This window comes from Haemaphysalis longicornis, unplaced genomic scaffold (genome assembly GCF_048455015.1).
Source record: "Haemaphysalis longicornis isolate Haplotype H1 unplaced genomic scaffold, Haemaphysalis longicornis Haplotype H1 scaffold_3, whole genome shotgun sequence".
In the NCBI taxonomy this organism is placed as follows: domain Eukaryota; kingdom Metazoa; phylum Arthropoda; class Arachnida; order Ixodida; family Ixodidae; genus Haemaphysalis; species Haemaphysalis longicornis.
Window position 1 is genome coordinate 154,702,210 of NW_027526335.1, and position 27,680 is coordinate 154,729,889.

Below are 27,680 nucleotides of genomic sequence, written 5' to 3' on the forward strand. Positions count from 1 at the left end.
CGTTCATCCACTTTGCAGGCCTCGGCTAGTGAATGCTACGATTCCAAGCCGTCCTGGGAGGCTAATCTTACGCATTTTACAGCCGACAACATGGCAGAAGCGCGGTACGATTTTTACTGAGATATTGAGAATGCCCATCCAACAACGGCATCGGTTGTGTTTCACAGAACCGAAACTTGTTTGATTGCTAACCTTGGGCATCGCCCAATCACGGTGCTCCCTCCTCCCAACGTCACAGCTTTAGTTGGTGCGGCCGCCACAAACCACGCATAGTAGTTTTAAATGCGGAGCATTTCTCAGGCTCGCGATGTCGCTCGTCGATGGTGTCGGCACCGTCCACACGCTCACTGCGCATGCGCGTCGCGTCGAGGCGCAGGTGCGCGTCTCTCCCCCGTACCCTCCTCGCTCTCAACAACAGGTGCGGCGGTGCGGGAGGAGCGCGTGTACCCCGTACGCTCCGTCGCTCTCAACAGCTGCGGCGGTGCGGGGGGAGCGAGTCTGTGCGCGCATGCGTCGTAGCTACCCGTGCGCTGCGTCGCGCTCAACAGTAACGGCGGCAGGGCGTGTACACGTGATAACGGCGTGTTGGGTGCGTGGAAAGTTCGCGCGCTTGTGTACGGAAGTGTGCGCATGCGCGTCTCTCCCCCGTACTCCTCTCCCTCGAACGCGGGCGGTGTGTATATAAGCGGAGGAGCGCGCGTTCGGAATTCAGTCAAGGGCGTCTTTGCTTGGCTTTCGCTTGACTTGACGCTTTGCTTGACGGCACCAAGCAATAAAGACAGACTTTAACTTTACACTCCTTTACTTCGCTTCTCCTTCATTCAATAAATAACAATAATAAAGACGAAATAACAATTAAGCATTCCCAAACCATACCCAATTACGCAACATTCACGCGATACCCCCGCCACTCTGCGACGCATTTACTCGAGTTCCCCCCGTGGGAAGATGCGGGCGGGTTTTTTTTTTTTTTTTGGTAATTAAGTGACGGCGCTGTATTGGGATTGCGATTTCGTTCTGTGTTTTCGCTTTTTAGTATTTTGATATTTTGTTTTCATGCCTGCTGACAAACGATGATTGTGAAGGTGGGTAACTTTCGTTTTGTTAGTCTTGATATCACCTATATATGGGAGCGAAAGTGAAGGCTGGACTTAAAAGTTGACCCCCCCCCCACCACACACACACACTCACAAAAAAAAGTGTGAAGAATATTTTTTAGAAGAAGAAGAAAAGCAAAAAAAAGAAACCGGAAGTTGAGCTGAAACCGAATAGCCAATTTCAACCACCACCTGCAAACAAACAAGAGGCAAACATTTTGCCCTTTTTATAGATATATACACAAACAGGCAAAAAATTTCAAAAGATAACGCAAAAAGAAAAAAACAAAAGAAAAGAAAACGCAAAAGAAAGAAAAAGTCGACCCCTCCACAGAAAAAGCTTGAATATTTTTTGAAAGGAGAAGAAAAAAAACCCCAAAAATAAACCCCTTACCCAGTAAACAAAATGTGATTTTTTTTTGCAACAAGGAGGGAAATAAGAAGGCGACATAGGAGCATGTGTTAAAATAGAAAAAATCATTTCAACCACCGCCTGCAAACTAACAAAAGCAGAGGACCCCCCCGAACTCTGAAGAGGTCAACGTGGGAGTAATTATAAGATTAGAAGCCGCTACCTTTCTCTCCCGATTTCCTCGACATCGGCCAAAAATTCCCCGCATTTCCCCGAGGGGAAGAATGTGAAAGTGCGAATGCACGAGTTGAATTTGCGCGGTTCGGTAATGTTCGCGAAAGAGAGATCACACACACACACACACAACTACAAAGAAAGAAAGATGCATTTATTCACAGACACCTATTTGTGTTGTCGTTGTACTTGATTGCTAGAGCGGATCTCAGCTTTGAAATTTCGTGTCAGTACTCCTTTGAGCAGGTGCATTAGCCCTTCTCACGCCCGATTCTTGGCCAATCCCCCACGTGGGTATGTGCCATGTCAGCGGCCAGGCAGCGCGCGCCCATCTCCCCCCGTTGCCAAGGAAGACGAGGAGATTCCTGGCCAATCCCCCACGTGGGTATGTGCCATGTCAGCGGCCAGGCTGCGCGCGCCCATCTCCACGTGCGCGGACATCGCCGGTGGACGCAGGTTCAGGGTCGCTTGAGAAGTGCATTGCACTTAAAATGGAACCGCGAGACGACTTTTCCTAGCACGAGAAGGTCAGTGCTACCACTTTTCCTAGAGCGGGATCACCTAGGACGAGATGCCCTCTTTGACCAGTTTCCCTAAGACTAGTTTTCCTAGGACGAGTTGGCTGCGACGAGTGGGCCGGTTCCCCCTTTGAAAGCCTTTTTTGTGTGCACGTGCGAACTAACTGCGAACTGCGCGAAAAGAGGAAATAAAAACGTGCAGCCCTAGGAGGCACAGCCGCTTCGCAAGCAGCAAGCTGAGGGGCCCCCTTTTGTTCATTTCGTCCATGGCGACTGCCAAGAATGGCAGACCGGCAGGCCGCGCATGCGCAGATCGGTACTGAGAAAAGGTCAATTTAAAGAAGCTGCGACATTGACGCGTTGTTTTAATTTTTCATCTCTTCACTGACGAAGTTTGTGCTGCGCTTTATTTGGACTGCAGGCGTGCCGTCATTGTATGGGCAATGGGAAAATCAACTTGCTCGAAATGTCTAGCTGAACAGTGGAGCAGAGGGTAGGGTGACAGCCCCCCCAAATTGTAATGGGAACCTTTTCCCTACGCCCCTCTCACTCTTGCAGTAAACTTCGGGGCCGCGCGGCAGCCTGGGATGTCGTCGGGGGCTCGTATCTGAGGTCAGATAATGTTATTAATATCGAGCAAACGTTGTCTCATGGAGAAAAAAACTGGCTGGAGCAAAGATGAAGCCAACGGTGTTAGCAGAGGACACATGAGGACGTTTGCATCTGCCGCCCTTCTGTCAATCGCGCCTGCGTGTTCCTGTGCAAGACGTGTGAAGGCTAGTGCAGCAGTGGTATATTGGTAGAGCGAGTACAGCGCTCCCCACCTAAATATACACAGCGCAAAGGAATAAAATTGCGTAATTTGGTGCCTCTTCACCACCACGCACCGAGGCCTAGCTGTATGTAGCCGGCCTCCCCCCTGTCTTTCAACTGCGTGCAAGAAGAGACACGCGAAGTAGGCGAAGAACAGACAGGACCACAACGCAGGGCCCTGTGTGTTCTTCGCGAACTTCGTCCCGTGTATTTTCTTGCGCAGTTGAAACCATAGGCCTCTTTCATTCAAAAATGCTCTGAGCGCGCAGATTAAAGGGGCCCTGAAAGGCATTTGGAGCACACTAAATGAACTAGCGCAACCGTTAGATTGGGTCGTCAACGTCCTCTGTGCCAAGTATTACTCTTTTACGCGCAGCGGAAAGCTCACACTTTTGTTGCAAAGTTTGTCGTTTTTTTCTCACCCTTCCCTTCGTGTTTTTGGACGCCGCCATCTTCACATGTCTACATCATCGATTCCCAGATGTTCGTCATGAGCTACACATCCTGCTATTGGGCGTCTTTGTCACGCACTTCCGGCAGAGATGAGTCGTCTGCTCAGCGTCGGCTCGCCGGCTTATCTGCCAGCGGAGTGCCGGAGTGCTTGGGCATTTTACGACAAAGGAAACAAGTGTAAAACAAACGCTTAACCGTTTGCATTGAAGGCAACACGGCCATAACACGACATGGATATTCTCTTACCTGAGTACGTTCCACTTAGAAAGTGTTGAAGCCCCGTGGCACTTCTTTCGTGCAATCGCAGAGAACACCCTGAGCCGAATGCCCGGGTTTGACGCATACATTTTATTCAACTTCAAAACAATCCAGAGATGCGTTTCTAACGAACACAACGTCACAACATGCGTTGAAAGTCTGAACCACGATTGACAGAGGATGGGTTGCCTCCTGCCCGTCGTAAATTCGGTACTCACCTCGCGCGCGGTTTGCGGGGACGAGCAGCAAGTCACTTAACTCTGGCGCACAAGCCGATGGTTTTTAGCCACGCACACTGCACATACCCCATGCGAGGTTGAGTCGTACGTCGCTCGAGAAAGATAATCCAGACCATGGGAAGCACTATCCACCCGCAGAAGCACAACGTCGCATTTCATCGCTAAACAAAGGCGTCCACAACACACACACCATCGCCTCCTGTAATGCCAAACGCATCTCGCACTTCCCAATGGGAGTGAGTGGTACGCCTGCAGTGCCCACATGTCGCAAAGTGGGGCCCCAAGCCGAACCGAGATCACGCAACCGTAACTGACTTCTGGAGTGGTTTGTGCCTTGTTGCCAAGGCAACCGATGTTTGAGATTGTCAAAGAAATGGCGCTCGCTCCAGCGCTAGAAAGCTCAGAGCCGCGGCGGAGCATGTTTTGCCAACGTTGCCGCTCTCCACCACGCGTCGCCCCAAGCTGAACTGGTCACATGATTGAAGCGTTTTGTGCACGGGTGCTGTATCGGTTTAATATGACTTTTTCACATGCCGCCGGCAGGAATTACCACCGCCGCAAAATAAGACCCGGCACCAGCGGGGCAACATCTGATACGGCGCTTTTAAGTGCGAATGCACTTCTTAAGCGAGCCTGAATCGTCCGCCGCCGTCGGCCGCATAGCAACAGCTGCGGGTGCGCGCGCTCCTCGTCTTCCCTAGCAACGGGGGGAGATGGGCGCGCGCTACTCCCCTCCTCCTCTCTCCGCTCAGTGACTGCGGGTGTTGGGCGCCTCCTCTCCACTTCGGGCGGGAGAGCTCTCGCTCGCGTAGCGGGCGCTCCGCATTCCGACGCGTGAGGGCGCTCGTGTAGCCCTCGCCTGTAGTTCAGTTCGAGCTGTCGAGGTGTGCGGACGAACAGAGCGCGGCGGAGGCATCGACGACGAAACCGGATAAGTGTTTCAAATTTATTATTCCTTTTTTAGAGTGACCATGTTTTAGAGAGAGATGTAGGTTAGTTTGAAAGGGGCGGTAGTTGTTAGCGTAAGGAAGTGACCGAATCAGAGGTGTCGCGCGGTCGTTGCACGTGGCGGTTTGTAAGCGTTGGTAATTCGTGAAAGAAGAATTGATGCTGTAAGAAAGAATCGCACGTTGCGGCTTACTTTTAGATTGGAGGGGAGCGCGCGAGAACGCGGCAGTGAAGTAAGCCAGAGTTGGGCACGCCTTGGACGAGCAGTACCATGCCTCAGAGGAAGAAGCCGGGTGTGATGTGCACGGGGTGCGAGCACGAATACCCGCTCGAGGAGACGAGATTCGAGTCGGTCGAGGACGCGGAAGGGCAGGACTTCATGTGCAGAGTGTGTGTGCTAGCGTCGCGTCTCGACCGGCTCGAGGAAGAAAAGGAGCAGCTCAGAGTTCAGGTAGGCGAGCTACAGAAGAAGAGCAGAGGAAGGCACTCGAAGCGAGGTTGGCGCAAATGGAGGTCAAAATGGCGACGAAGGGTGACATCCCGACAAACGATGAAGCAGGTCACGAGGCAGATGGGTCGGCAGTGCTTGACCCCGAGAAGGGAAAGGAGGAGGACAAAGGCGCCACACCGGAAGACGAGCCCGGACTGGCGCTGACTCAGCCGGCGCGGGAGCAGGTGGCCGCGCCGGGGGGCAGCCAGGAAAAGGAAGAGAGGCGCATGGTGATCGTGGCGGGGGACTCCAACATGCGGTACTCAGAAATGGAGATTAGAGGCCGGGTGAGAGAGGACGAGAGAGTGCAGGTTGGCGTGTTCCCAGGGCAGACGGTCAGGGTAGTGTTAGAAAAGGCAAAGGATAAAATGTGGGAAAATATGCAGGGGCAGAACCTAGTGATTATCGCAGGAGGAACCAATGACGTTCTGCAGGGAAGGGGCGCGGGAGTGCGCAAGCAGCTAGAAAAGGGGGTGAACGAACTTCGGGCGCTGTGCCCACATGTGCAGGTCGTCGTGAGCACAGTACCAGAGATAATTGGGAGAGGGGTACATGTGGAAAGGGAAGTGGTAGCGGTGAACCGAGACATACGGGAGCTGGGCAAGGAGCTGAGTTTCGCTGTCGTAGACATCAACAGGGATGTCCGATGGATGGGCCGGAAAAGGGCGTTCCAGCGTGACGGAGTGCATTTCAACGGGCAGGTGGGAGCAGCCATCGGAAGACGACACGCGGCGCGAACTGTGGCTTTTTTAGGGGGCCCACAGGCCTTTGCGAAGATGGCGTAGACAAATGCAAGGAACAAAAGGAGATAGCGGGGTCGGTGCAGATCGGGGCAGGCAAACGAAAGGGACGACGACGGCGTGTAAAGAAGAGAGGGGGAAAACTGAATATCGCGAACATAAACATGCAGGGTGGCAGGAAAAGAGAGAAGTGCATGGAGATTACTAAGCAGCTAGAAGAGGAAGATATCCAGGTATACGCTGTGACCGAGACGCACCTACGGGACTTGGAGGAACCTCCGGTAATCGGAGAGTATAGTATGTATTGGAAGGTTGTAACAGGACGGCTGGATTGAGAAAAGGCGGAGGAGTAGGTATGCTGGTACGGCAGGGGACTAATTGGAAGAGAGTGAAAGAAGACTGTAAAGAACATGTGTGGATGAAAGGGATAGTGGAGGGTAGGGAGATGGCTTTAGGGGTGTCTTACCTGTGGACGGGTAAGGATAGCAAAGAACAAAACGAAAAACTGGTGGCGTGTCTAAAAAAGGACATCGAAGATTTGAAACGTTCCGGGGAGGTACTATTGGTAGGGGACATGAACGCCCACATTGAAGATCTAGACGGGTACACCGACTTCAACGGAAATCTAATGCTAGATATGTGTGAGTACCAGAAGCTGATCATAGTAAATAGGGAACAAAAATGCGAGGGACAAATAACGTGGGAGTGTGGTAGGAGACAGTCGAGCATTGACTACTGCCTTATTTCAAAGGAACTTTATGAATGGTTGGATGGAATGACCATAGATGAGGAAGGGGGCCACAGTCTGGGCAGTGACCACAAGCGCATAAACCTGAGTTTTGGGAAACTGGGGGGCGAAAAAACGGGTCGACCGGGGCAGCGCACAAAGTTAAACAGCAAACAAATTGCGGATATAGCCAAAAGCATAGAGGCTGACATAGAAAGAAATCCTGGAGAAGAGTGCGATATGTCAGGCTCATCAAGACTATGCAGGAAAAAAATAGTCAAGGCAGAGGGGGCCAATCGATGGAGAGGATAAAAAACACCCAAAAGCTGGTGGAACAAAGAAATAAAGGCGGCGATAGAGAGGCGTAAACAGGCGTCTAGAGAGCACAGGCAGGCCAAGAGGATGGGGAGACATCAGGAGGAGGTGGACCTAAAATGGGAGCAGTATAAGCAAATGAAACAGGAAGTGCAGCAATTAGTGCAGGCGAAAATAAAGGGGGACAGCGAGCGATGGGTAGCGCAAATACGAGGAAGGGGTAGAGACGCGCCGAAAAGGTTTTGGAACCATGTGCAGGCATTAGGGAAACGTACGAGTCCCACAGAAGGCGGTACTATAGAAAACGAGCAGGGGCAGATGCTCAAGGGAGAGGAAGCATTAGCATACCTGCACAAAATCATCACGGAGAAGTTTGGTAAGGTGGATGAAGCGGCCCCGCAGCGACAGAGAGATGTCGCGGCGTGTAGGCCGAAATGTCTGGAGATAGATGGGGACAAGCTGAAATGGAAAAGAGCAGAGGAAAAGGTCCCCAAGAATACCGCGGCAGGCACGGATGGGATACCGATGGAGTTGATTAACCAGTTAGGACCAAAGAGCAAGGGAAAACTACTGCAAGCCATCAGAACAAGGATAGAAGAAAAGGCAATACCGGCCTCGTGGCAAATGAGCAGGATGAACTTAGTGTACAAGGGCAAAGGAGTCAGGACAAACCCAAGCTCGTATAGGCCAGTAACCGTCACGTCAGTGCTGTACAGGTTAGCAATGCAGGCAGTGAAGTTCGAACTAGAGCAGTGGGTGGAAGAAAATAGGATATTAGGGGAGCTTCAAAATGGGTTTCGAAAGGACTAGACGACAACAAAGGACTAGACGACAACTTATTCGTGGTAAGCCAATGCATAGAGGTGGCGAAGATGCAAAACCGACCTTTGTGGTTAGCCTTTCTGGACATTAAAGCGGCGTATGATAATGTAGACAGGGAGCGGCTTTGGAGTATCCTAGAGGACAAGGGAGTTGGGGCAGAATTCATTAGCTTACACAGGGAGCTATACCGGGAGAACCAAGTGCAAATAGTGTGGGAGGGGGTAACATACAATAGGCCTGTATACACCTACAAGGGTTTGAAACAAGGATGTCCTCTCTCTCCGCTGCTGTTCATGATCTACATGACGGGGTTAGAAAGGAAGCTAGAAGTCAGCACGATGGGGTTCGACTTATCCTACATGAAAAACGGGCAGGTAGTGGAACAACGGGTTCCGGGACTAATGTATGCAGACGACATATTGTTGATGGCGGACAACCGGATAAGTATGCAGGGCTTGATGGATATATGCGGTGAAGAAGCGACGCACCTAGGGCTATCCTTTAGCAGAGAAAAATCGGGGATCATGGTCTTTAATGACGGCGAGGAGCACAAAACAGTATCAGTGCAGCAAGTAGAAATACCATTGGTAAAAGAGTATAAATATTTAGGAGTATGGCTGAACAACAGCGAAGATTACACGCAGGCGCATGAGGCTCACCTTAAGACGAAAGGAAGACGGAACGCGGCTATAATGAAGCATAGAGCCCTCTGGGGATACATCAAATACGAGGTGGTAAGGGGAGTCTGGAAAGGGGTCATGGTACCAGGATTAACTTTCGCTAATTCGGTTCTGTGCATGAAGCCAGAGACCCAAGCGGGCCTGGAAGTAAATCAGAGGGCGGTAGGCAGATTGGCCCTAGGAGCCCACAGTAAAACTACAAATGAAGCGGTACAAGGGGATATGGGCTGGTCGTCTTTCGAGGCGAGGGAGGCGCAGAGCAAGATAAAGTTTGAGGAGCGACTTCGTGACATGGAGGACGAAAAATGGGCCGCGAGGGTGTTTAAGTACCTGTATTTGAGGAGCGTGGACACGCGGTGGAGACGGAGGACCAGACAGCTGACCAAGCGGTACGGAAAGTCGGTAGGGGAAAGCGGGGTTTACACAACAGTTAAAAAGCAGGTAAAGGCAGCAGAGACGACGAAGTGGGCACAGAGAATGGAAGCGGAAAAAACCCTGGAGACTTATAGGGCAGAGAAACGGGAAATTAAGAAGGAGGGATTCATGGCAATACGAGAGGCAGTGCGTTGCTCTTCGAGGCACGGGCAAGGTGCCTAAGAACCCGGGTATACACGGGTAGCTACAGGCAGCAGGATGAAACGTGTGCATGCTGCGGCAGTGATCGGGAAACTATAGACCATATTGCCAGGAGCTGCACCGAGATACGGCCACCGCGGGGTGAGGGGGAAACGACGCTGGCGGAGGCTTTGGGGCGAGGGGGAACCTCAACTTTAAGGCCATAGAGGTGACGAAGAGGCGACTGGAGTGGTGGTGGAGGAAAAGTAGGGAAGGGATGGGTACGCAGGCGGAGTAATCATGCGGACGAGAATTTAGAACAGCGAAGGGAGAAAATAAGGGGGGTGGGGGCAATGAGTTTAAAACAGAAAAGAGGGAGAGATGGGAGGGAGGAAGCAAATCTATAGGTAAGCTGGGAGTAGGGCAAGTAAACGTAATAAAACAGGCAAGTCGGTTGCTGACAACCGACGCCCCGATTCAAAGGGAAAGCCACTAATCATCATCATCATCATCGTAACGGCGGGCGCTACTCTCCTCCTCCTCTCTCCGCTCAGTGACTGCGGGTGGTGGGCGCCTCCTCTCCACTTCGGGCGGGAGAGCTCTCGCTCGCGTAGCGGGCGCTCCGCATTCCGACGCGTGAGGGCGCTCGTGTAGCGGCCGCTTGGCGCGGGAGGGTATTAGTCGAGCGCGCGCCGTCGTCGAGAGCGGTCGCTGGTCCTGCATCTCGATAACGATGATGGCGGACCGGGCAACGGTACCAGCAATAACGAGTGAAATATCTTTCTTTGTAGTTGTGTGCGTGTGTGTGATCTCTCGCCTACTCATTAAGATCACGATATCCACCGTAATCGCGCAATCAACAACCGTGCAATCGCACTTACACACTCTCCCCCTCGGGGAAGTGCGAGGGATTTTTTTTGGATAAACAGTGCGCGGTGCATCAAGGGAACGAGCGCACGACCCTCCCCGTGCGGCTGCGAGTTCGCCGCCGATAAAAAGTCATGTGCCGCCAGCAACGTACACCGCGAAAGGGCAAGGCCAGGCCGCCGCATACATGCGGCCAGATATTTCGTTCGCTTTTCCAGCCTTGAGCGGAGTGCGGGATTCATGGTGTCAACAAAGCTTGCCCGTAGCAGACGAAAGTCTGAGCAGCGCAATAGCGGAAGTACGTCACCGCTGCGGAGCGCAGCATCATGGGAGGCAAGGCTCGCGCGCCGTCAACAGCGGAGAGCATGGAGGAAAGAAAAGCTTAGGAGAGGCCCTGACGTCACACCCAGCGCAGCCGGAAACGCCATTTCTGTAAGTCGAATGGCGGACCATTGGCCCTCCATGCCATTGGCGGACTCTTTTTGCCTCTCTCTCTCGGTGCACCTTCTCCGCCTCCTCCGTCCTGTATCGCCTCTCTTGTCGTCTGCATCTGCCAGCGCCGAGCCGGCGGAAATCAGCTGATAGGGAGGTAGAAGGCCGTTTTGCAGCGCGTGACCGTGAACCTAAACGCGCGGTTACACTGTTACACGTCTTCAGTGTGGCCGCAGCAGGTTTGCGAAGCGGCTCGCTCTAACAATGCCGCAATGCTCGGTGCCAGGCTGCAAGTCGCGATCGGTATCCAAGGAATTGGGCGTCACTTTCCACCGGTTAGTGCATCATTCCGCTGACAAGTATTGCTGTACATTGGTGTGCATTCATCCTTTGTTTGCAATCGCCGCCGTTTATAGGTTCCCAAGCGATGGAGAACGCCGCAAACAGTGGGCGAACGCCGTGCGGCTACCGGACTGGAAAGTGCCCAAGTTTGCGTTGCAGTTTCACTGGCAATCCCAGAGATGACTAGTCAATTAAACGGCCGTTCTATATATATAGGTAAGCAGTACTTCATGCAGATTTTACGCTAAAAAATTGTGGAATGTTTTTACCGTTGTTCGCGTGCCTTCGATAGAATTTTTTGCGAAGGAGGAGGAGGAGGAGGAGTAGGCAAAACGTTTTATTGAGTAAAAAAAATGAGAGGGTGGGTGGCGTCAATAAACTTTTTTTCGCCAAGTATCAACTTGTCTCAGTGTCAATAAATTCAAGGTGATATCAGTTGAAAACGTTCATACACTAACCTCGCAGTATGAAGCGTTGAAAAGCGAAATCCAGAGCGAGACCACAAAAAGATCCAGATTCCAGATCCAGCACTCTTCCAGTCAACAGACGGACACCTACTAAGGTAATAGGACGATGGAATTATATCAACTGGGAATCTACCTTGTAACAGTTGCAAAGGCACTGCCGCGCATTGCCGGCCTAGCAAACTATATATTGCAGCGGCGATAACCAAAAAAATTTAGTTGCGAATCGTTCGGTTGCAAGTCGCCTACGTACTGCACACCGTGTATCATTTCCCGAAAATCTATCTGACGGGTTCCGCGCGTACGACGGGACGGCGCGTTCACGATATCTGCACTTCAATAGGCGCGTCGTGATCGCGACCGGAGCAAAAGCTTGACGCGGTACAAGGTGCACTTGCAAGTAGAAATTAAATGACATATTCACATCGGCGCAGCTGTCGCAACTCGCAGCATCCTTTTCGAGTTCCGCAAGACCACAGCGCAGCAAAGCGAAGCAGCAATCTTCGCAATCGGACGACAAGGCAGGCGCTGCCTTTCCTCCATGACTGGCGAACGGCGGGCGGGCTGTTGCTAGGACGCCGTTGCTAACGCGACTTCCAATGGCCGCCGAAAACACGTGACTTCCTCCACACTTTTGCCAATGCGCGGGGATAGCTGGGGGCCTCTCCTAAGCTTTTTTTTCCTCCATGGCGGAGAGTAAGTCGAAAGGAGGAGGAAACTCGGAGCGACGATAATGCGCGGTTTTTGGTTTACGATTTCTCAGCTAATACTCATCGCTTTAACAAAATTCTTGCGGGAGGAGATTGCAAATACATTGCTTTATTTGGGTGCATGTACATCCACGCATCGGCGGAAGGTATTTCAGGACCCCTTTAAGACAACATGTCCCCTTCGTTTCTCGAGAGATGCGTTCTATTACGCATCCCGGCTGACGGCGTTAAATTAAAGAAGAAAAATGTGAAAAGCTGTAGGAAATGCTCCCTCGATAAATGTGCGTTGCTCAATGTGTTGCCGCGGCAGTTAATTCGCTCGGTTAGCCCGCCTATGTAGTTATAAATGGCGGCGAGCATATGCCGTGATCTCTGCGGTGGGTCTAGGTCTTTTCGGTACAGGGCGGTTCGGTAAAGGGCGTTTCGGTACGGTCTTTTCGGTGGACGGACCTTTCGGGACACGGGCGTTTCGGTACGGGGCAGTTCGCTGCAGGTCTTTTCGGTACAAAAACGAATTCGGGCGAGCTTTTGGGACAGCAAAAGTTGCGCGCGTTGTTAACGTGGGAGCTGCAAGCGTGCAAATCAAACCTATTTATACGGATATTCTTGCTCGTATTTCTGCGTTATTTTAGGCAAGGGGATCATTTTGGAAGCTCGCTGTAAAAAACGCTGGAAGCCAAACAATCACCCTTGGTTGCGCTGGGCATACTTCGTACCAAAATATGGCAGCTCCGTCAAAAAAATTGACACTCAGTTCTACTGAGATGATTAGGCAGTGAGGCTCTTAGAATACCAATAAAAGTGATGTTACGAAATGAATTATCAATGCGCTTTGAATAGCAATTTCGGAACACAGTCGACACCCGTTAACACGAAGTCCATGGGGACCGCAAAAAACTTTGAATTAACGCATAATAAGAGCATTGCGATTAGTACGCAACACTTCTCCCTTTTTTTATTTTGTTCAGAAACTCGACATTCATCGCCAATTTTAGCGCACGATATGGCTTGCCCTGATAGTTCAGACTTGAAACGTGTAGCGTCCAGCACGCAAACTGCGCACACGGAGTTGTGCGCTACAAAGAGGGTTGAGGACCCGAAGAGTGAGGGGATGCGTACACTGACGCGAGTCTCAGCTGATCTGGCTGCACGCGGCCTTTGGTTGCGATGGCGCCTATTTTGAATTTCATCCAGAAATGACTGCCACCCCTACGCTTTTTATTCAAAATTCCCTGCAATTACACGATGCATGTTTTGGTGTAGCTTGAACATATCGGACAACTTTACTCATTGGATTGCACGTATATTTTCCAGGACCAGAACATCAATTCCAATTAAAGAAAAATTTTAATTATGCGATTTAATTATCGAGAGTCGATTGGACCTTGTTTACGAACGTATTGACCAGGCGCACTCAGTACGTATTTCTGGCAAGGGCGTATAACCATCCCCTTGCCTAAAATAACGCAGAATTGTGAACAAGAACATCTGTAATAAATAACCACCACGTAAATAATAAATAACCACCACGTCAACGACGCGCGCACCCGCCAGAATTCGTCTTTGTACCGAAACACCCGTGTCCCGAAAGGTCCGTGCACCGAAAAGACCGTACCGAAACGTCCGGTATACCGAAAAGACCGGAGCCGCTCTGCGGTAGCTGCGTTTTACGAGCTCTCCCCGCCTTCGCTGATGTAAAAAAAAGTGGTCCGCTTTCTTTTCTTTTAAGTGCGAATGCACTTTATAAGCGACCCCAAACCATCAACCGCCGGCGTCGGCGTCCGCAGTGCTCCTCTATATTTAAAGAAGAAACAGCATCCGGCGCCAGGTTTCGATCCGAGGACTTTGCGGCCGCGACTCGCCACCAGATGGCCGAGCTGTTCGAACGCCCTTCGTGTCAGCTCCGAACAAAAGCCATGTTTCTTCAATTAGTGAGCCTCTACACCGGCCAACTGAACCGCCTTGACGAACATTAACCTTTCGGGAACCTAAACAGTGAGTTTCTGGACTCTCCGGTGTTTTTTACGCCCGAAAGAAACATATTTCTCTCGCGACCACGCCGACGCGGAGCTAAGCCTGACCTTCAGCGCCAGCTCGGTTCCACCAGTTCCTCGCCGCACCGGCCTGATCACGTGCGCCTGGCTGTGCACGGGCGCGTGCTACTAGCACGCGCACCTCCGGCTCCGGCGCCCACCTCCTCCTCGTCGGCCTTCATGGCAGACGGTTCAAATTCTTTCGCTCCTGCCGATGCAAGCGACTCGTCGGCTTCGCCTTCCCACCGAATGGAGTACGTGGTCGAGGGAGAGGACATTGACCCTCAGGTGCTCACGGAACCCGGATGGCTCAACATTCGCCGCAAGATCGCCGCAGCTGAAGCCACAGCAGCAACACGGACCTCCCAAGCCCCCACCGCTGGCGACCAGCCACGCAAGCGCTGCCAGAAACGGCACAAACGCAAGCCTACACCACCTGAAGACCCTCTACCGGACAATGACATTAAGGTGATCCTTCGTCCACAAGGAGGCATTGACCTTACCAGCGTCAACGCAGCGACTCTAGCTGATGTCCTGCAAGACCAAGCCAAGCTACCTCGACACGCGGCAGACCAAGTACGCCTGCACTACAGATCTAACTTCATTGTCGTGAGCACCCCTTCGGAAACTCGGGCACAGTGCTACCTTGAACTCCCCTCCCTCCTCTGGAAGGAAGCCACTTACGCCCTAGCCAACCACATTCCTCCTCCCAGCGCCACTGTAGTAGGTGCCATCTTCACGGTACCGCCAGAAGATGATGCAAACACTATCCTTGAGAGCCTGTTGGATTACAACCAGTCGCTTCGAATCATCGACGCAAAGCGGCTGAACGGCTCTACAATTGTGCAAGTGCTCTTTCAAGGCAATGTAGTACCCTACTGGATCCGCTACAGGGCAGCCACTATGCGCTGCTACCCCTTCAAAAGAAAACAAGAGGCATGCTTTGCCTGCTGGCGCCCCGGCCACCGCAAAGACGTATGCCCTCATCCACCCACCGAGAACCGCTGCACCACCTGCGGCACGCTAGCACCCCAGCCAAACCACCCCTGCATGCCGTCCGTCGTGTATCCTATGTGGCGCGGCCCACCTCACTGGGTCGACTGGATGCACCAACCGCTTCAAACCACGGCGCAGGACCACTTCACAAGCCATGACTGGGCAACACCTCGCTTCCCTGAAGACAAGTAGCACGCCGCCTGCCGCTTCAGCACTCACCCGAACCATCACCGATACCACCTGCCAACCTTCCTACAGCCAAGTCACACAAGGATTCCCTTCTCGCTCACCCGGAGGCCCCGCATCACAGGTGAGCCCCCAGAGCCCTCCCAAACTATCCCCTCCCTCTCTATCCAATTCGACACACCTTACGCGCAGTGCACTAGACACTAAACACTTACTTCGCGAAATGCAAACAATGCGCGAAACAATCCTCCAACTTCGCCAAGAGAACGCGCGCCTCGCGCAGGAAAATCATGCTCTCCGCCAACGTCTCAACTCCCCCACCCTTAACTCCCCTGCTGCACCAACGCAGCCAGAAGCACAAGCTACCCTTGCATCGGACTCCCACCCTCCCCCTCTCAAACGAAAAGCAGAAACCGATCAACCTTCCCAAACTGCGGCCTCTGCCCCCACCACGCTGGAACTACGTGCCGAGTATCAAGAGCTTTTTCTATCATTTCAAAACAAAACGACTGAGCAAATAACTGCGCTCCAACAATCAATGCATGACCTTCACACAGAGGTACTTGAATGGATGCGCACCATCACCCAACAGCCACTGATCACAGCCCCTCCCTTACTAGCGCCCATCGACGCCCCCCTTCCTATTGATGCTGACGTCGACCAAGAACTCTAAATGCACTGTTTTCTGGCAATGGAACTGCCGTGGATACCGAAACAAGCGGTACACTCTGCAGGCGCTCCTCACCACATTGCCCAAAACCCCTGATATTATAGCTTTACAAGAGACTGGACCCAATGTAAAACTACTTAATTACACACCCTACCTCAACCCTAACTTTCCTCAAGTGGCCACGCTAATTCAACGCAACTATAGCGTTGAGCAGCACACTCTCTGTTCGGACATCCCCCACATTTTCACCGTTATACTGCCGAAGAAACTCGGACAGACCAGGCTCCACGTTCTCAATATATACAGTTCTCCGAAGCAAACAAAACATGCCTTCCGCGAACTCTTCCACTCTGCTCTCACAATCACCAACCGTCATCCACTCGTCATTCTAGGTGATTTTAACGCCCCTCACATCGCCTGGGGTTATCACCGCACCACCAAGAAGGGTCGCCTCCTCTGGGACACTATTCAAGCCCTCCACATTACAGCACACAATGAGCCCGATCTAGCCACCCGAATTGGTACCAGCGTCCAACGCGACACGGCACCCGACCTTACACTCTCCCACTGCCTCGGTCCGGCCGCTTGGCAACCTACTCCACATACACTGGGAAGTGATCATTATATTACCGAGCTAAGCACCTCGCTACAGCTATCTCCCCATGAACATCCCACCCACACTACAATCACAGATTGGGACGCCTTCCGATTAGAAAGCCAACACATACCACCCCCACAAGGGAGCACAGAGGAGGACTTAGAGGAGTGGGTCTCTAACATTCTGCGTACAAAACAAGAGCACGATCGCCCAATCGACCCGGACATTCCTGCGGAGTATGTAGACTCCAAAATGCTTCACCTTTGGGAAGCATATTCCAGTCTCGAGCGACGGTGGAAGCGTCACAAACACCGCCATCGCCTCCGCCGAAAGTTAAATTTACTTCGGCAGGAAATCACGGAACATGCAACCTATCTGGCCAGAACCAGCTGGATCCAACTATGCGACGATATGAGGGGCAAGCTTTCCATGCGTCGCACATGGGCATTACTCCGTCATCTCCTCGATCCCACAAAATCCCGAACGCATCAACACACGCGTATAACCCAGCTTCGCCATGGTTTAAACCTGTCCCAAGAGGCCATCCTTCGACAGCTCCACACTACATACATCCCGAAGCCATTTCCTTCTGACTCCACCCCCCTATTCTACACCGGCACCCCTAATTCGGAGCTAGATGCTGAAATTACGCGAGAGGAGGTAGAGGCAGCATTACGCGCCCTTCGACGGCAAACGGCTCCCGGCCCGGACAAAATCTCGAATAAAATTCTTCGCCATCTGGATGACACATCTATAGACCACCTCACCCAATTCTTCAATGCACACTGGAACGCTGGTACACTACCTCGTAGTTGGAAACACTCCGATATAACTTTGATTCCCAAGCCAGCCAAACCTCTCGCACTGCCCAATCTACGACCCATCTCGCTCACCTCCTGCCTCGGAAAACTTTTCGAACACGTCATTTATAATCGGCTATCCGCACACCTTGAAGAACATTCCCTCTTTCCCCCCAACATCATAGGCTTCCGCCCCGGACTGTCCACACAGGACGCCCTTCTGCAAATCCACCATGATATTCTACAACACCCCCCCACCAGAGACTATGGGGCGATCCTCGCCTTAGATCTCCATAAGGCATTTGATCAGGTAGGGCACTCCGCCATTCTTAGCTCCATCAACACACTGCACCTAGGCGATCGAACATACACCTACATACGCAATTTCCTCACTGATCGCACCGCCACTCTCCGACTGGGCACCGTCAAGTCAAACATTTTCGACATGCCCAACAGAGGCACCCCCCAAGGGGCCGTTCTTTCGCCTCTACTATTCAATCTCTCCATGCTCCCTCTCGCGAATGCTCTAGAAAATATACCGTCCCTCCACTCGACAATATACGCGGACGACATTACACTTTGGGTCACGCAAGGCAGCGACGCCCACATAGAGGCCACACTCTCAGCAGGGGCTGCCACAGTCTCCCGTCTTGCTGCACAAGCAGGCTTGACTTGCTCGGCGTCTAAATCAGCACTCTTACTCCTTCCTCCACCTAGAATTAGACCCACTCCCCTGACCACCATTCAGGTAATGCTGGACGGACAACCAATCCCCCGGGTCTCCCAGCTTCGCCTTCTCGGCATGCATCTCCAAGCCAACAGGAGCAGCACAGACACCATACATCTTTTGCGCACTCACACCATCCAGACTATTGGTCTCATTAAACGTATCACGTCTAGGAAACATGGGCTAACGGAATTAGAACGGCTGCGAATTGTGCAGTGCTTCCTGGTGAGCCGTTTTTGCTATCACCTCCCGTACGCACAGCTCACCCCATCTCAACGTACCTCCCTCGATGCCTTACTTCGGAGAGCCTATCGCTCCGTGCTGCTACTGCCCCCCCACGCACCCACCCAACGACTACTTGCGCTTGGTATACATAATACCATAGACGAACTAATCGAAGCCCATCGCCTGGCCCAGCTTACGCGCCTTTCCCAGACCCCGGCTGGTCGGCAGATCCTCGATCGAATTCATGCCAACCCCCCGCTTATACTAGATCCTCCAGCGCACATCCCCCGGCTTCTCCGCGGGCGTCTCCTAATTAAGCCGATCCCGCGAAATATGCATCCAGCTTACCACCGCGGACGCCGTCTAGCCCGAGCCCAAGCACACCTCTCCCGCTACCCTTCCTCTGAGCATACTCTCTACGTAGACGCAGCGGCCTACCCCACCCATCCTGCCTTCGCACTCGCTGTAGTAGGCGCTTCTCCAACAATCCCTCAGGCTTCAGCTACAGTTGCCACCACCTCCTCGGTAACTGCGGAAGAGGCAGCCATTGCCCTTGCCCTAACTCAATTACCTACCCCCCAGATCATTTTATCTGACTCCCAAACTGCCATACGAAATTACACAAAGGGCGTCATTTCCACAGCTGCCCTCAAAATTCTTCTTCAGAATCCCCCTGCCCACCCCGTGATGCTGCTGTGGACTCCGGCCCACACCGGCGTAGGTTGTAATGAGACGGCACACCAACACGCCCGAGCTTTGATATCCCGGGCTCCCGTTTCTTTTACGCCTACACACGGCATCCCCGAAATGTCCCACGCGTACCTACTTACGTACAGGGACATAACTCAACATTACCGCCTCCTCCGCAGGAACCTACCTCCCCCGCACCCTTCACTTACTCCGCCGGCAGCGCACATGTGGCGGCTCTTACAAACCCACACTTTCCCACACCGCACTCTCCTTGTGCACACTCACCCACACCAATTCACCTCCCCTCACTGCCCCTCATGTGGCGCGCTGGACACTCTCTTCCACTCGCTCTGTGAGTGTCCGCGCGACCCCTTCCCCCCTTTCCCCTCCCCTTCTCACTGGGAGCAGGCTCTGGGGAGCTCTGACCTCGCAACGCAAGAAGCCGTCACGGACAGAGCCCTGGACGTCGCGGGGGCCCTTTGGGCCTCCGCCACCCCCCTACCCTGAACCCAGTGTAAAATAAAGTGGCACTACTACTACTACTATTTGCGGCCGCAGCGCGACGCTCTACCGACCAAGCCACGGACGCGACGGTGATATCAGTGTTAGTGACGCGCCTTATATCTTTAACGCATTCAAACTACGTCGTCAGCGGCGTGCGTTGGCGACTCAGCGGCGTTATAGCGGCTTGATAACTGCGTGGTGTACACGTGATACTACAAACCCGATGGAAGAGATGGAAGAGAAGGCGGCGAGGCGGTGGGCTGCGGGGGCCGAGCGCAAGCGCCGCAAGCGGGCCGACAACCGTGCATTCGCACTTTCACATTCTCCCCCTCGGGGAAATGCGGGGGAATTTTTTTTCTTTCATGGGGCCCGGTGCGTATGGGTTCGGTCGGCACCGACTAGTGCAGTGGTGTTCGGTGTCGTAGAGCAAGAAAAGAAAAGAAAGCGGTAGTTGGGGTGGCCGGTGGATGACCTCTCACCACATTTGTAAACCCGAACCACCTAAGAAGAATCTCCGGTAGCTGTGTGGCGGGGTTGGCGTCCTCGGCGAGTGCTTTTGTTGTGCGCTGACCCTCACGGTCTGACGCAAGGGTGTTCGAATTCCTGTCGCGTGATATTGCCTCCGCCCCCAACCCGCGCCCTTGACCTCCGTGCCGCGCGCTCTGTTGTCGTTCTCTTCTGCACGCTCCGCGCGTCTCGTCAGCGTCCCTTTCTTCGCAGTGCTGTGGCCGCTCGTGTAATCAAATAACTTGCTTGCGTAATCAAACTACGTTAAATACGGTGACTTGGTCCAGTTGGTGCATATTCAACAGAGCTGAAAAGGGCGCCAACAAACGGGACAGCGCCGTGCGTTGTTTTTGCTTGTTCTGTCTGTTTGCGGGACTGCTTCGAGTTCCGGTGTGTAATCAACTTTTTTCACCCAGTAGAGATATGTAGGTGTTTTGTAAGTTCCAATGTCGATGTCGTCTGAAAAAAGAACCTCTTTGTCTCAGCTTCTTCTCGTAGAATTCCGAGCAAGTGGTTTGTAAGTTCATATCTGATGGTCATTCATCCTTGGGCCGGATGATAGCTTCGAAGGAGAAAGACAACATTCTGGCAAAGCAATTGTGTTATCATCGTTGTCATAATGACGAAGCGCCCGTTGCCGCTTCTTGCGTCAAGCTAGCTCAGTTCGCTTTATCGGTGCGTGCTAGCGATACCTCCATAGTGAGAGAAAAAGGCCGGGCAGAATTTTGTGGACATGTGGAGTTGATTATAACTGCGGCCTCTTCAGCTTGTATACGACAGTTTGGAATCATACAGACCGTACACTGCATAACTGAGGCAAGCATTCAGCTGTAACTACAGGATTTCTTGCTGTTAAACTTTTCTTTCTTTTTGACTTATATATACTCGTTGATTTTGAGCAAACATTCTAAGAATGCGCGCTAGGCTCCACTTCGAACGTCGGGCTGGGGTATGATTTGGGCGGGTATTTCCGTTGCCGACACCTAGCCTTTATCAAATTGTTTTAAGCGGGCGGCACTCTGTGAATACTCACCGATGTCATTCCTTTTGGGGGGGAAGGGGTGCTTTTTAGCCAGATCGATTACAATAGCCGCACGAGCCTCTAAATTAACTGCCTTAAGCCTGAACTGCAATTCTATTTATTTTAAATACGACCAATTCTGTAGTCCGCGCACTCGATTGGTCTCTCTCCCTCTCTCTCTCTCTTTTTGTACTTTGCACTAAAATCGCGAACAAGATCCGTGCACACGCTTTTGAATTGAACAGCCGAAGCCGGAACTACCTTAAACCTGAACTAGAGTTCATTGCAAAATTCCAATTTAATTACCTGCGCCATTTTAAAACTACCTCAGCAACAGGCCGACGGAATTCAAGGTTAGTACGACAGTCGACGCGCATATCTGGCCAGGTTCCATCCTCGGAGATCGGCACCCTTGGGGGTTCTGCCATTTGCCGGTTTGAATGCGCGCTCGCGTTTTGCGCACGTTTGTCAAATATTGGAATATTGTGATCCGCTAACGAAAGCATCATTGGGGGTGGACGAATGAGGGTGACTTCTTCAACCTAAATATTATGGACGTGCACTTGCCACGCCAAGGCTCCACTTGGTCGGTGCGCGGCACACTTATTACAAAGCTCTGTGCGTGACGGAAACGAGGGGGGCCACCGTTCCAGCCGCGCATAACCTCGCGGTCACGAGGCGGTCACGAAATCCGGCGTGCACTGCACGCAACGGTTGCCCAATGGGAGTCGTGCGAACCCGCGGAATAGGCTCCGGAACGATCGCCGGGTGGCGCTGCACTCTCCCCTCCGCTAAGGTCCCCGATTTTAGGGACCTTACTTACCCTCCGCGGGAGTTCGCCGGAGCTTCCGCCGCTTCGGCACGTGCTTTTTTCGCTGCGCGCATGCTGCATTTATCGCGCTACGGTGAGGTCCGGGTAAATTTTCTTTGGACTTATGAAAGCATACACATTAGCACGTGTCCAGCAAGTTCGGTTTACACGTAGAGTAGCTACTGGGTCCATTTTTGCCGGTGCTTGTCTTGTCGTCTGCTAGAGACACGTCGTCTAGCTGCTACGCGCCAGTCGAACGGCCGAGCGCCCCGGCGGTTTCACGGGATAAAGGGTGCTCTTGTGGGCGACCCTTGGCTGGTCTAACCACCTCAGTCTGCGTCTGGTGAACGGCTTTTCAGCGCCCTAAGCAGACGCCCCCCGGCCCGCTCCTCCGCGTCTGGCAAGTGCACGTGCAGCTCGGCTCGGGGTGGACGCTGTCTCCCGCGCCGCCTGAGGCATCCAGCCCCCTACTCGCGAATGCGAACAAAGCGACCGCCGGCTGCGCGAGCCACTTAAGCCAGCACGTACAAAGGGCGGCGGGAACACTCCTCACTCCCCCGAAACAAAAAGATGAAATTGAAAGCGAAGCAAACCCCCCATATTGTTGCATGGTCAGCTGCCACGACAGTAACAAGGCGAAAGAAGAGGATCCATTCGTTAAATTCTGCATATTCCCCGCGAAAGCGCACCAAAAGGATAGACGGTAAGCATGGATCACTGCGGTTCGAAAGGTGAAATAAGTTGGCACATTTTTGTTTGTATCTGTGTGCTTTCAGTTTACATTACCCGGCTTTGAAAATGCGAACTACTGTTCTAACGAGTCCTCGCCTCTAAACTTTTTTAATGCATGCATCTTCCAATGATTGTTTTCCGCTATAATAAATGAACTTCGGAGTTGTTTAGCTGGTGCCATTCGATATCGTCCATATATAACACAATAGGTTGACATTTTGCATGGGTGAAAAAAAAAATAGTTTCTAGCGATTTACCTGGCTGTAGTAGCTCTGGTCCGTCTTGTTATTGTGACTTGCGTTATGGACGGGATTGCTGCGTTGTTTTTTTTTTTCCACATTTACAAATACTGGTAATTAAAAGAAGTATACACCAAATTCTGTATATTAATAGTAATTAAAAGTTATACGCCACAAGCTGTTCTGTTGTTTCCGGGAACTGTCACTCTAACCCATACTTGTGCTCCAAGCGGGCGACAAACATTGCGAACAAAAATTCCTTCAAGGACAAGTAAAATGGAAATGCGGCGCTGTCAGCGCACCCCTTAATTAGCGTGTGCCTTTCTAATGCGTTTTTATAAGATGCAGCTCATTGTTTCGAGAGTAAGAAATAACCTATTACCCATAATCAATCACGTTTATCTTACATTTCTTGCAAGCCTCAGTGTTGCTGCAGTCCAGAAAATCCGGATGTCCGAACCTCGAGCATGCGAAGGGAGTAACAAACACGAGAAAAGTACTCTGTGACAAGCTGAACAGCTGTCGCCTTGCAGACGAAAGGACAGCAACCGGCGACCGCCGAACAACGCGCTTCCCCCCTTAAAATCGTCGGGGCAGTCTGCCGGTCGAGCGGCGGGTCTGTAGCAGACAAGACAAATGTCGACAAAAATGAACTCAGTAACTACTCTACGTTTAAAACCGAACTTGCTGGACACGTGCTGACGCGTATGGTTTCATAAGTCGAAAGAAAATTTTACCCAGCCTTCTTCCTAGCGCGAAAAATGCAGCACGCGCGCAGCGAAAAAAGCACGTGCCGAAGTGGCGCCAGCCACCGCGTACTCCCGCGGAGGGGAGAGGGCAGCGCTGCCCTTGCGCGGCAAACTTTAGCTTCGCCTCCCTATTCTCACATAAGTGATGCAAGTCAAGATTCATGACGAACAATAAAAAAGGAAAAAGTAAGAAGGCACTCCCGAAGCCAGTCTGAGCTTGAACAATGTATAGACTTTTATTAAATACACAGCAATGAAGTACACGCATGCTCTTCTAGTTGATGATATGAGTTGTCACTCAGTATTGTTTCTTTATTTCCTCTTTGAACAGGCTGTGCAACGCAGTAGTAACAAGCCATAGTGCAAGTGAAGTGCTTGCACAATCACACAACTAGCTTCATCAACAACCTCTGTGAGAGAGTACAGAGCACGAGGCGTTGAATGTTGTCATAAAAAGTAACATAACAGCAGGTTCAAACGGGAGGTTCAGCACCACAAACCATCCACCAAATACTGATGGGTTAGCTGTTTTTGAACGATAAATTATTCGGCTGCCCCCAAGAAAGTGAATAACAAGAAATGCACAAGCATTACAACACACAGCCACTAAGAGGTTTTGCACTTGCTAACAATTCATCGAGGTTTCAAATTCCAAATCTCAGGTGACATCATTCTTTGTTTAAAATAGTAGGGACCAACTAGAAAGGAGTCGCAGTTGTACAGGGTGCATGCTAAACTGTTGAGCTGCGATAACAATGACTAATAATGCACATTTGTGATCTTGTAACAACAACCACATTATCTTCAGTTCACTGCAAGTGTTGTCACAACAAAAGAATAATTTAAAAGCAGCTAAAAAAACAGCTTCAGGTCTCGTGATATATTTCATGACAAGGCATTCGGCTTCTGTGTTCAAAAATGCTTGAAAGCACACCAAGCAGTAAGTTAGGTCCATTCAATCCTTAAAAATTTTTTACGAAAATGATCTTGGCAAAAGAATGAAAAAAGCTCTTTGAAATTACAAAGGCTCTGTTACATGATCTTTGCCAAGGAATTTGATCTTCACTTTGTCCTCATATAGTACAGCTTGCAAAAGGCAAAAAAGCAACAATATTACTTGTACCACTGCAGTGCACAACACAGCCGTATCATTAGGTAGGAGGTATAAAGTTACAAACAGTGAGTAAAAAACAGTTTAAGGCACAACTCTCGACAAAGTTTAGCATCACACACACACACAAAAAAAAAGACAAATGCAAAGCTGCCTGCACTCTACAACAATACTCCAGATACCTTGCAGGAAATCTCGTACCACAGCAACCTTCATGCTTTTGTCACACCTGTGTAATCTAAGAAGATCGGAGGGGAAACTGACGAAAAAGGAAAACACCTGCGAGCTAATTCAGGCTTCTGTGTGTGGCTTTTTTTTTTTTTACAAAAGTGAATACTTAAATTAAGCCATTTAAAAAATATATTACAAGCGGTGGTTTACCACACAGTGTGAGGAGGCAGTGTTCTAGCTTTTGCAATACCCCCCCCCTTCACACCCGCAGGAAAAAATTCCTGCCAACTAGAAGCTGGCGCTTTCAGACGTTTTACATGCCCACCAAATTCGCCCCAAAAGTAGGAACAGCCAGGTTTAAATTCACCAGCTTGTAAGATAGATGTGCGCAAATTTAAATAAGGTGCATTAAAAAAGGAACAGTAAGGACGTAATAAAGATAATCAGGCTCAATATCAACAATTAAAAATGGAACGGGCAACTCGTACTGATGACACTAGTACGGGTTTGCGCAATGCGATCTCAGCAGAACAGAGGCCGCACTTTGTGCCAGACAGGAGGCGGGATTTCTTGCGCAGCAGGAATTGAGAGTGTGCCGCACAATTTTGGCACTGGGCAGGAGGCCAAGACAGGCCAGACTGCTTGGCTGGTAAAGACTAGGGTGTTCGCCTCCTCTTGAGCTGCGCTGCGTAAAACCAGATCAACACAATCATTAACACACGGTGAAAAGTTGGCTTCACCACGAGCGTAACTAAACCTCAGCCTAACTTTATAGCTAACTAAGCATAGCACAGTGAAACTAAGCCTAACTTCACAGCCAACACTAAAAAGAAAAGAATAAAGGCTCTTTCTTTGAGGAAAGGGGCACTATTACATTCATTCATTCCAGCTTGGTGTTTCCCATAAATGTCTCGCTTTCTTTATTTGGCACCCACAGTGCCTTCTGGCATTACAGTGGGGCCGGAATATCAGACAGAAATACACCAACGAGTTACACTGACAACCAAGGAAAAGCTTTCGCAAGATACACTCGTTCATGCAATGAGGGGGAAAGAAGGAATGCAAACAACTACAAAAAAAAAAAAAGAGGCTAGACTGTTCAAATTTCCCAACTAATCGCTATCAATCACAGCACAAACCAGCACAGAATGCAAACAAAAGTTTCGGTGCCCCCATCGCTTTCGTTGGTTGGTAACACGCAATGAGAACCTTATGACAAAAGTTGTTGCATTGAGCTGACTAAGGCCATCATGCGCCAGACAGAAGTTTGTGTGTTTGCTTGTGTTTAGGACATTTAAAGCTTGTTTAGGAGTTTTGCTTCTTTTAGAAAACCAAAAACGGAGGAAATTTCAACAAAGGCATTGTCTCCCAGAAGTTATTGATTGATTGTATGGTTTAACGCGCCGACCCAACGCAGGCGATGAGGCACGCCGTAGTGGAGGGCTCCGGATTAATTTTGACCACCTGGGGATCTTTAACGTGCGCCGAAGTCTCGTACACACGGGCGTTCTTGCTTTTCGCCTCCATCAAAAAAGCGACCGGGAATCGAACCCACGACCTCGTGCTGAGCAGCGCAACGCCTTAGCCACTGAGCCACCGCGGCGGGTGTCTCCCAGAAGTAAACTGGAGTGAAAGGGGATGTGTTTGTAGTAGAACTGCGTAAAATGTTTTTTTTTTCTCAGGACCTCCCTTATGACAAAAGGACAAATGCACTTCCAGTTGCAACTGGGAAGCGCTTTATTTACTAAAAATTTACTGAAAATTGGAAGGGCTAGAGTTACTCTAGCAGACAAACATGGGACTGTCCACGTTTCCCAGGACATGGGACTGTACTGTGGAATGAACTGTCAATTTAACAGTGTCTTTTCGACGCAGCCCAAGCAGCTTAGGAGCAGCGGCTTCATGTTATTTGCACTCAACCTGTGACTGATATTAGTCTATGCCGAGGTAGAGCTTCTGCCAGTTATGTAGCCGTCTAAGCAGGAACCACCATATAATTTGTTCCGGAATAACGCTGATAAAGCTCGAGTTGCAGCCGTTTTCTGCAGGCTTACTCCTCCCAGGGTAGCCAATGTGAAGGAAAGAAACCTGTCTTCGCGTATCGAATTGAATATCGAATGTGATGTGTGTGTGGTATTAAAAAGGCACAAAACTAGAGGCAAATGTAGTTTAATTACCCTTCCAACGTAAATTGCTGAAACTGCATTTTAGTACGCCGCAGCAAGTTAATAATAGGCTTGCAGTAATACACTCATTGCAAATTATCGTGCCAAGAAAAAATAAAAAATAAAAAAAAAACCCCAACACTTATCACGTTTACAAAGTATGCACTCCCTAAGTGTTGTAACATTCACAACAAAAAGGAAAAGAATAGAGAAGAAAAGTTCAAAAATTTTCACAGAACAAGTCTATTGCGGACACAAGAAATTCACTTATTATCGCACTAGGATGGCTCACACCACTTGCAAGTTGCGACATAAGGTATGGCCGTGTTTACATGGCTGTGACCCAGTTTCTATCGCATCGACGTCATGGCAAGAGCACGTTGCAGGTTGCTGTGATGCACATCTACACAGTTCAGCCATGTAAATGCAGTCCATAGAAAAAAGCCAAAACTCAAAAATAAAAATGATCAGTGACAGGCCATCACCACGGAGCGGCAATCCGTTTACCTGTGAAGGAAAGCTTGACATCCACCTGAATGCAGCCAAACGGCTACAAAGGAAAGCTATACAGCTTCCTCGGAAACTTCGCAGTTGAAGAAAAATTCGTCCTGGTCCAGGATTCGAACCCGGGACCACCACGTAACCGGAGCAGTCGCTCTACCAACTGAGCTAACCAGGAGGCTAGTTGT

The 27,680-nt window shown here is 50.9% G+C and overlaps 1 protein-coding gene across 16 annotated transcripts in view; it reads right to left on the reverse strand.

Annotated features, from left to right (window-relative positions):
- LOC144175156 (uncharacterized) overlaps positions 1 to 27,680 on the reverse strand; it is a 100,484-nt gene that overhangs the window by 5,312 nt on the left and 67,492 nt on the right. For 14 of the 16 annotated variants that reach the window (XM_077704248.1, XM_077704245.1, XM_077704244.1 and 11 more), the window contains one exon: positions 23,757 to 25,511. The exons of 1 other annotated variant lie outside the window; for it this stretch is intronic. The gene's annotated coding sequence lies outside the window, so the exon portion shown is untranslated. Of the gene's footprint in view, positions 1 to 23,756; positions 25,512 to 27,680 lie in introns of those variants that run through there. One more of the 16 variants, XM_077704241.1, reaches the window with a different exon arrangement.